Source organism: Nematolebias whitei, chromosome 19 (genome assembly GCF_014905685.2).
Source record: "Nematolebias whitei isolate Nwh7 chromosome 19, NemWhi1, whole genome shotgun sequence".
Lineage (NCBI taxonomy): Eukaryota > Metazoa > Chordata > Actinopteri > Cyprinodontiformes > Rivulidae > Nematolebias > Nematolebias whitei.
The window spans coordinates 20,323,284-20,334,075 of NC_056516.1; positions in this window are offsets into that span (position 1 = coordinate 20,323,284).

The window sequence follows — 10,792 nt, forward strand, 5'->3', positions numbered from 1 at the left end:
ATATATAAATATATATCTATATATATTATGACGGAGTATTGCTAAGAAAAAAAAAAAAATACAAGAAAAAAAGTAATAAAACCACAAGAATAAAGTTGAATTATTACGAGAATAAAGGCATAATGTTATGTGAATAAATTCGTAATATTATCAGAATAAAGTCATTTTCAATTAGGAAAACAAACAAAACAAGTTTTAACAGTTAAAGCAGCCATTTCTCTTACTCAGTGAAGGGTGAGCTCCTCTTCCGCAAGAGAAGCAATATCTTCAAAATCCGTGTGGTGCTTTCTTCAAAACAGACATAGTCGTTAGAACAATTGTTTCAAAGTCCTGATTCTGATAATACTCTGATGCTGATGTGGTAACAGATTAAGTATTTCCTTATTTGTAAAACCAATACTAACAAGATGCACAACATTCATCATTTTATCGCATTTGTAAGACTGCTTTTTCGTTGGAGTTCTGATAATATTACAACTTTATTCTGGTAATATTACAAGTTTATAATCATAATATTATGACTTTATTCTAATATTGTTTCTACTTTATTCTCATAATACTACAACTTTATTCTCATAATATATTATTTCGACTTGATTCTTGTACAACATTATTCTCGTAATATTTTTACTTTATTCTCATAATAGTACAACTGTTTTTCGTAATATATTGACTTTATTGTCATACAACTTTATTCTCATAATACTCTGACTTTATTCTTGTAATTTCATGAATTTTTTTCTCGTAATGTATTTTTTTTTTTTTTTTTTTCTTAGCGTGGTCCTAATACTCCATCATAGTATAGCTATAGTTCATTATATTAGGAATTTAAAACAGCTCATGTAACGCCATGTTTGTCTGCAAGGGAAAACAGTATGTGGGGCTTAAAGCTCCACATTGCTAGTGTGCAGTCACTACAACAACACAACATGGCCTCTTCCATAAAACAATTCCTGCTGGCTTCAGTTCCAAACAGTGAGAGAGATTGGAGACACCTGGTGTGTTAGCTTAATATATCTGTTTTGCACATGTTTGACAGTTTGTGTAACAGACGTGTCAAAACAAGTATTTAGGTTGTAGGTTAAATGTATCACAAATATGACAAAGGTAATTTTATAAGTGGTAAAAGCTCAGAAATTACATTTGATTCATGTTTTTTTTTCTCCAATGTAAGCCTCACAGTCTATGATTTCAATAAAGTATGAAAACATAAATTTAGCACATTTTAGAATGTTGTCTCTAATCGAGTAAACTAACCAACAACAGTGTCTGTTTTGTTTTACAGTGAATGATATTCAAGAAAGACAGCATAGAAAAATCATTGTTGTTCCTCCACCAGTTCTATGTGAGCCTGTTTAGCTAAATATATGCAGTACTGTATATTTAGATGAGTTTTTTAAATTTTGTTTCAGGACAAGTCAATGGCCGAGGACCAGAGCTCCTGGGACAGCTTCAAGACCATGACCCCCGAGCTGTCCATTATACCTGGGGAGCAAAAGGACCGCCTGGAACTGCACAATAAGAACTGGGACTCATCCTCGGCTAACACACCCGACTCGTCCGAGGGAGACTTTCAGACTGAAGTGTGAAGACACGCAGACACACTCAAATACATGCAAGCTCATGTTGAGATAAAGATGCACACAGAGATACTGGACTCCTCAAGAGATATACATAGGTACCTTTTTTTAGTTTTTTTTTTTTCTTGCAAGGATTTCAGACGCTCTGCTCCCTGTCTCATGCAATGTGCTTTGTTGGACCCCATACTGTATGTGTTTACAGCTGCAGAGGACGGATATGAAAGGAAGACTGTTCTACTCTATATTTTCACAAAGACTATTGAAAAGAAAGAACAGGAGCTGATCAAGTCCGTGACTAAAGACCATTTTTAAATGAACCTAAATGATACAAAAAAATTTAATATTTCTGAAAAAAAAAGTATTGATTTTATTCTGAAGATAAAAGAAAATGTATTTCACAAGTTTGATGATTTGGAGAGGGTAGTGTGAGGGCGGGATAAAGAAAAATATGAATATTTCTGCACTTTTATTGCTTTTTTGTTTTTTTTTTAATAGCAAAAAAGCAGGAAAAGATCTAATTGATGTTTCTCATGCTGATAATCCAGCCACCCCAGAACAAAGCAACCCACTGTCATTGAGCCATTGATCTCTCCCCCACACCCCTTTCCATAATGAATGACAAAAATGTTCACTTGTTCAGTATTTTCTATGGTTTCCTTCTTTTATTCACATCAGCGAGTAAGTAATGGTGGGTGGGGGGTGGCAGGGATGGAGCCGCTTAGCTAATGTGTGCCATTGTTTTTCCTGTTTTCAGGTTCCAGTTCAATTCCACTCATTAATTCCTCACCACATACTCTGTGTCAGCATTCCATTATTTCTTTTCTACGATTTAGTAAAAAAAAAAAGAAAAAAAAAGAAACATAGCTACGAACTGACTTGTGATCTTGGTTTCAAACATTTGGGAAGAACTGTTTAATTGTTTATTTTAATCATTATTATTATTTTTTTTTTTTTATCACAGAAAATCAGGTCATGTGATAAGTTTAAAACAATTGCAGCAAAGAGCAAATAAAAGTGACGGAGACAACATGGGGTTACAAAAACACTTACAACAACTAAGAATAGTGGTTATTTTCCTCTAAACTAAATGGTTACCAAATGTGGTACATTGACACTATTGTCAGTCACAGCCAAGCCTAAAAAGAAGTTATCTCAAACATCTCTGACTGAGCTCAACTCTAATTTGGTTTGATCTAGCAGCAAATTTTCACCATTCTTTTAAATTGGAAACTATTGTTCACTTCCTCACTTGATGATTTGGGATATACCCTGAGCTCAATAGCATCACAGACTTAAAAATCAAGTTTTTGAAAATCCCTTGCTTTTGTCAGAGACTACTGTTTCTTCTCTCAATCTGTCTGCCCAACAGTGAACAATTAGAAAGCATGGGTTCCTAATGCTGACAGCAAGGGCTGATGTATAATTCCTCATTCACATAGATCCCTTTCTGTGATTCTGTCCCATGTCTGCGAGCACAGCAGCTGCAACAAAAAGGGCATGGGTCAGATGTTATAAAGCTGCAAAGCTTTAGAATGAAAAAGAAGACAACCATGATGCTTCCTGTTTGACATTCAACACCTATATTGCAGACGATACAAGATGACGGACGCATCCCTGCTGTGGTTACATTATCACGTTGGTCCATCACGACTGAAAGAATGTGTCAAATCACTGGATGAATTCAATATGCAGCTCAAATAACACATCTGCCCATCTTCAGTGTAGTTGTCATCCATCTTAAAGCCAGGAGGAGAAAAAAAAAAAACATGGGAGTCAAATTAGGGATATGGGAGGGGCGCCGAAGAAAAAACATTTTCCAAGAAGGAATCCAAACATTTATGAGTTGATAACACTAAATGCAAGTAGAAACACAGAAGACGTGGAGTTCTCCAAACATTAATTACCCAGGGATGGCTATTTGTCCTGACATTTTCCATTGCAGCTCTCAAACCATCTGTTTAAAGATCCCCACTGAGGTGGTGTAGCAGCACAGCACAGATGGTGAGACAAGGGTGCTGTCCTTCTAACCTTTAAGCTAATCAGCTGATAGGCAATCCTACGGCTCCACCTCCCTAGGAGGAGCGATATTGGTTTGATCCCGAGTTGGCGAGGTAAGGTCACATTCACCAGATGTTTTGTGAGACTCTGGACCTAGATCCACTGAAGAAAGCCGACATCTGGCACCTACATAGCCTGCCTAGTAGGTGAGACTAGTCTTGTGCTGCTCTTCTTATAGCAATTAAACCACTCTTTTCAAAGTAAAAGTATTTTTTCCCATCATAATGTGGCTTTTTTAACAAAAAAAAATAAAAAAGTCTTACGTTTGATTTCAGCAGAGATCAAGGTTTTGCTCCAACAGTTTGAAAGGGTTTAATCTTTATGATGGCTGGTTTTCATCTTCTAGAACTTTGGTAAAATGCTACTTGACTGATCCAGATGTTCAGCATGCATACTACTCTACATCTGTCTAGGTTATTGTTTCATTTCATGATTAACTTCTCAGTGATATTTGTTCTAACACAGAACGGAAACTTGTCACATAATCACTATACATTAGCATTTGACGCTGCTTTCAGTTGAGTGCTAGGATCTTCCCGAAGTCTATCGTTTGTCATGGAATGTGACCCACCAGAGGACAAATTTGCAAATGAAATTCATGTACTGTACAATAAACTCAAAGACCTCTTCAACTCGCCTTCACATTCCACTCCACACTGGATGCCTAACTAACTTCTGCAATCATCTAAGATTTCAATTGATTTATTATTGAAAAACCTCTCCCTTTCTCCTTCATTTTTTTGTTCTTTTTATACATTTGATTGTACAAAGTAGTCCTCTAATGTTTTCATAGTGTCTTTTTTATATGAAAATAAATTTTCAAATTGATCTGTGTCTTTTATATGCTGCTTCAAGGACATGTGTTGAGGAGTACAACTAGTCTTGATCTTTCTTGATTTGCAGCGTACTTGCAATCCCATGTTTTTGTAATATCACTCGGGGAGTCTGGCATGACAAACTCTTGCCCAGAAGCACTGAAGCCTAACTGTGACCAATCAGAGTCCCTGCTGGTCTATCTAAAAATGCTGGAGGAACGGCTTTGCAGTTTGAAGTTCTGTTGCATGGTAATAACCAGAGGGTGTAAATGTCAAGACCAAGAGATTAATCTGTTAAAACAATGTGCAAACCTTAAACATTATTTATGCTAATAAGTAAATTTCTTTTAAAGGCTTTTTTCTTTTTTTATTATTGGCTTCATTTAACCAGGTGAAAATCCAATTTTAGACAGACTTTAATAGTGCATTCAGTAGTGCTGGAATCAAAGGAACAAGAGAAGAAAAGGCAGCACACATTTCTCAAACTCTCTACATATGCCCTCAGAGGGGCTTGTGGGTAATTAAGTGTGGATGAGTCTGCCTTTGGACCTGCCATTCGTCACCCTGGAGAAAGGCTACAGATTGGAACCTTCTCAGTGGAGTGAGTGGGATGAATAAGGGGTCAGAGAAGGCAGAACTTATAGACGATAGACCTGAGGATAAAATGTACGACAGAGTAAAAGCAAAACAAGAGTTTCAATATTATCTATGGCAAATGGTTTACTGTGATGTGTGCTGTTTAGTTATTTTGTTCCCAAAGGTTTTTGAGTAATTAAGTTATAATACCACACTTGAAGAGCAACTCATCTAACAAATGATACAGAAAGACAAAGTGAAGAGTGGACACTTGAATGATGACAGAACATATTTTAACTCAACTGAGGCTCTGTCCATGAGGTACGTCTTGTCAGAGCTGCCTTTTGCTTGATGTGTATGATATGAGCACAACACATTATTGCATGTCCTTGACCCTGCTGGGAGACAGCAAAGTGTAAAGTGCTTTAGTGCTCAGTTGAGCAATTCTGGGGAATTTATTCTAGCTGAAGCAAGCAAAAGAGCCATGCAAAGTTTCAGCTTGGATTTGTGAAAAGAGCGTCAAAAAGAGCAGATTGGAGTATACTTTTCATTAAAACTCATATGAATTTTTTTTTTTTTTGCTGTGAATTGTGTCACCAGTTTGAATAACAGCCAATTATTGTACAAAGTTCATGCTCAATAATCCAAGTAAAAAAAATCAACAGTGTTCAGTCAGGTCATCTGGACGGTTTATTTTTTTGTTGAGGAATTTCGTCCTTCATCCAAAGGACTTCATCAATCCGAGGAGCCACAAACAAACTGAGTCTGAGTTTGATCTGAAGCTCTCAGCCTTGACCTCTCTAAGTAGCTTCAAACATTGGTTAAGTTCTTGCAAGAACCAATGCAGACACTTTCCTATTTTTAGTTTTTTTTTACTCTGCCTCGTAATCTGGCTGCTTTTTCACTACATTTCTTTCTAAAAAAGTTAAATCTGGTCCTCTGGACATTCAAAACAAACAAAACAAAGCAAAACAACAAAAAATGTAGAAACGTTTCGTCTCTCGTCCGAGAGACTTCTTCAGTCTGAGGTGCTGTTTTCAGCTCAGTCTCTTAAATAGCACCTTCTCAGAGTGGATCAACCAGTTTTGTGGTGCAGTAGAGGTGGTCAGTTTAAAATTAAAATCAGACACCACTCTGAGCAGCAGGACCACACTTTCTACAGAACAACTGTGTCAACTCTTGAAACTGTGCCTGCAGTCAATCTACTTCACATATGGGGAGCAATATTATAGGCAGAAACATGGGTGTGCTATGGGGTCTCCAGTTTCTCCTATTGTTGCCAACCTGTACATGGAGGAGGTAGAAAAGAGAGCCTTGACGTCCTTTTCAGGGACACCACCAAGTCATTGGTTCAGGTATGTTGACGACACCTGGGTTAAAATTAAATCTCAGGAAGTCCAACATTTTACTGACCACATCAACTCTGTGGATAAATACATCAAGTTCACACGAGAAGATGAAAAAAATGGCAAGTTGGCTTTCTTGGACTGTGAGGTCTCAGTCTCTGATAGAGGACATTTGCAAACTGAGGTGTACCGCAAACCCACCCACACAGACCAGTATTTGCAGTTTGACTCCCATCACCCTTTGGAGCACAAGTTAGGAGTCATCAGGACTCTGTATCACAGAGCAGACAGTGTCCCCACTAACTCAGGAGCCAGGCAGAAGGAGAAATCCCACACAAGACAGGCTCTAGAGCAATGTGGATATCCTAACTGGGCCTTCCTAAAAGCAGAGAAGAAACCCAAACAGGACTCCAGTCAGCCAACAGGTGAAAAGGAGGAACCCAGACCCAGACCAGTGGTCATTCCATATGTTGAGGGAGTATCAGAGAAACTGAGACGTTTATTTTCTAAACATAACGTCCCAGTGGCTTTTAAACCCCAAAATACATTACGGCAAAGACTGGTTCATCCCAAAGATCCAGTCCCCCGGCACAAACAGAGTAATGTTGTGTATGCTGTTCAGTGTCAGGAGGGCTGTGATCAGTCTTACATCGGGGAAACTAAACAGCCACTAGCCAAAAGGATGGCCCAGCACAGAAGATCAACATCATCAGGCCAGGACTCTGCGGTCTACACTCATCTCCAGGCCAGCGGTCATTCTTTCAGGGATGAAGATGTTCACATCCTGGACAGAGAGGAACGATGGTTTGAGAGAGGAGTAAAGGAGGCCATCTTTGTGAAAAGAAACCGTCCATCATTAAACAGGGGTGGAGGCCTACGTGTTCAATTGTCCCCCTCTTACAATGCTGTGATTGCTAGTATCACTCAGCCCTCTGTGAACAGTAAACAGCCATCAGTGTGCTAATGATCTATTGTTAGGCTGATGGTCCTTCTTGAGCATGTGATCAGCTGGTTTTGGTTGTCAGCAGCAAAACTGGTTGATCCACTCTGAGAAGGTGCTATTTAAGAGACTGAGCTGAAAACAGCACCTCAGACTGAGGAAGTCTCTCGGACGAGAGACGAAACGTTTCTACATTTTTTGTTGTTTTGCTTTGTTTTGTTTGTTTTGAATGTCCAGAGGACCAGATTTAACTTTTTTAGATTTTTCTACCTGGATTATTGAGCATGCATCAGGATACATTTCTTTCTCATTTTAATTGTAATTTTGTTTTCAGTTGTAAAACAAACAAACAAACAAACACAAAATTGTATGAATCATGTGTGAATGTCTAGTGTCATTGTAATCCACTGTTGTCATCACTATTTGTTAAAATCCAGGTCTCTCTTGTAAATGAGTCCTCGTGGATCAATGAGACTAACCTGTTTAAATAAAGGTTGAATGAGTCCCACAAGCAGCACACTCCCATAGTGGACCAGCCAGTTTGCTGGTGAGAAGATGGTTTCTGGGGCCCACCCTCTCCCCCCTTGACTCCTCTGAGGCAGCCATAACCCAAGTGGTTCAAAACGTCAAACTTTATGCTCAATAATCCAGGTAAAAAAAAAAAAAAAAAACATAAAAGTTCAGTCAGGTCATCTAGACAGTTTCATGTTGAGACATTTCATCCCTCATCCAAATGACTTCACCAGCAAACTGGTTGGTCCACTATGGGAGTGTGCACTGCTTGTGGGACTCAGTTTGTTTGTGGCTCCTTGGATTGATGAAGTCCTTTGGATGAAGGACAAAACATCTAAAAAAAAATAAAATAAATAAACGTCCAGATGACCTGACTGAACTTTCAGTGACTACTAAACAGGAAATGGCATACTAAGTAGTAATACGAACTCATTAGTATTCATGTGGGTGTGTGTGGGGGGGTGGGGTGGGGGTGGGGGGGCAGTTCCTTAAGGGCCAGCTCTGAGATGTAAAATACCTTTGAAATTGAGTTTCTGAAAATTGTGTATGACTATTTTCTTACATCCACAGTCATGGGAATGGAGAAAAATCCATATAATTTATGAAAAATCCATAAGACTTGACATGTATGGCTAATCAACAGCTGCTGTCTGCTTATGTCAAAACCGTCACCTCGGAACAGTTTGCTTGGAACCACGAACAAGAGCCCATACACCAGGCTGAGTGAGGCTGAGTACTGGCAGTGGGCAGCCCCTTAACTGGTGCGGTGCGAGAGGAATTTATGAGTGTAGCCGCAGTGGCAAAGCACCAATATGCTGCTCAACATAAGTTATAACAAGCAAACCTGTTTCAAGTATTTATTCTCTGACAAGTGAATAATCCAATCATAGGGTTTTGTCATTTAGAAAACTCTTGGTCTAAGGAAATGTGTTGGCATAGAATAACAAGAGCAGAAAGCCCAGTAAATACTGTATATTCATATAAGCATGCAATTGTTGCAGAAACAGATATTATTTGAAGGTAGATAAGGACAGCCCTGCTTGTAGAGCAATAGGTATCCCATTCACATTCTGAAGGACCACACTATCTACAGAGATGCATAGATCTATGCATCCAAAGAGACTGCAGGTCCAGGTGCATTTCTTGGGAGGTACAAAGCAATCTAGAAGGAGCATATAAGCATGAACAAGTTCTATTAAATACAAACTTTGTGAGCAAGCTTCAACACCTTGAGTGGAGAAGCTCAAGCACTAGAGGGCTATGTTTTATTTATTTTTTATTTAACACTCCATTCTTAACCAGTTGATTTATTTTTGATGAAGGGACAGGTGCCAGAATATCATTGCAAAGACAAGACCGGAGATGATCAGCTAAACACAGTCACAGTCAACACAGTCAAAATGAGTAAGGTTTGAAAAATGAAAAGTTTGATAGCAGCATGTGTACACGCCATGGATTGGTTCTGTGGTATGAGCCTTGTTTTTATTTAAAAACAAGCAGCTCCATTGGCTCCCAGTTCATTATCGAGTGGATTTCAAGGATTTGGTTTTGACTTGGTGAGCTCTGCATGGACAGACCCCAATATACATCTTAGAACTTTTACATCCCTACACCACTATCAGTGCATTGAGGCTCTGTGATCAAGGCCTGCTGATTGTCCCCCAACTGAAAACTAAAGGAGACAGAACCTTTTGTTCTGTGGCTCCAAGTCTCTGGAGCTTCTTCACTCAAACACTCTGATCAGTGGAGTCAGTGGCTTCTTTTAAAAGCCACCTAAAAACTCATCTTTTTAAATCTGCCTTTGCTTAAATTTGTTCTGTGCACTTTTTAATTTTTTTTTTTTTTATTTTGTTTGTTGAAGCACTTTGTGATTTTTATCTTGAGAAGCACCATATAAATCAGGTCTCTCTTGTAAATGAGTCCTCGAGGCTCAATGGGATTTGCCTGTCTAAATAAAGGTTGAATGAAAAAAAAAAAAGAGTTACTTTTACTTACTTAAGTCCAAGAACAAGTTAACAGTGATGACAAACAATACAAATCAGACTTTTTTTTTCCACACGTTATTTTTCATAGGTGCTTATTTGTGTTGCTCCCTCCTGTGGGTGTCACCTGTAGCATGAAGCTGCACTGCTGTAACTATGACCCCTGACTCTTATTCATCTTCCAAACTCACCACAAATTGGTTTCTTTAAAGTTACCTCTGACTTCAATAATGTCTGATGTTTTTCTACACATGTCTCGTCCTTGGACACAGAGTCAGCTAAATTCTGACAAATGTTTACCTTATTTTTCCTGTTTCTAAGAAAGAAAAATAAATCATTAATGCAGTTTGTTTTATTTGATTAACAAGTGTGAACATGAATAATTTTGATTGTAATTTTCAATTATAATGAAATCATGTGAAATACTACAATGTGAATAACATATTTATCTGTTCTATATTTCAGAAAGTGATTATTCCTTCAGAGACACCTGTGAAAATGTTCTTTGAGCTGGAAGCTGTTTTCTTCAGCGGGGAGGTCATGGTGTCCCTGAGAGTAGTCAAAATAACTGAGCAGAGAGCTGTTGTTTTGCACAAAGATTATTTGTGCAAAACAAGAGTGCAGTTTGCCTTGGACCCTCGAACTGAGTGGTTCGTTTTGGACTCCCGATGCGAATATATCGTCTCCGGCCCCGAATCGGAAGGCGGTTCGTTGTTGGACCCAATCCTAGAGGTCGTGCCAAGGTCCACTTGTTCAACTTCTGAGCAGATAAACATGTCACTCAAATTACAGTTGTTAGAAGTTTAACTTATGCAGAAGATGAAGCCTTTTTCTCACTGCAAGACTCATGTTCTTGGCTTGAAGTCCAAACTGGCAGCAGTGCCACTGGACGGTGCACCTTCTCATCAGATGTTGCCCTCAAAGACCCCTGAAGCTATCACAGTGATGGTCATCTAAATCGGGCAGTTCCCAGTGAGTCCTC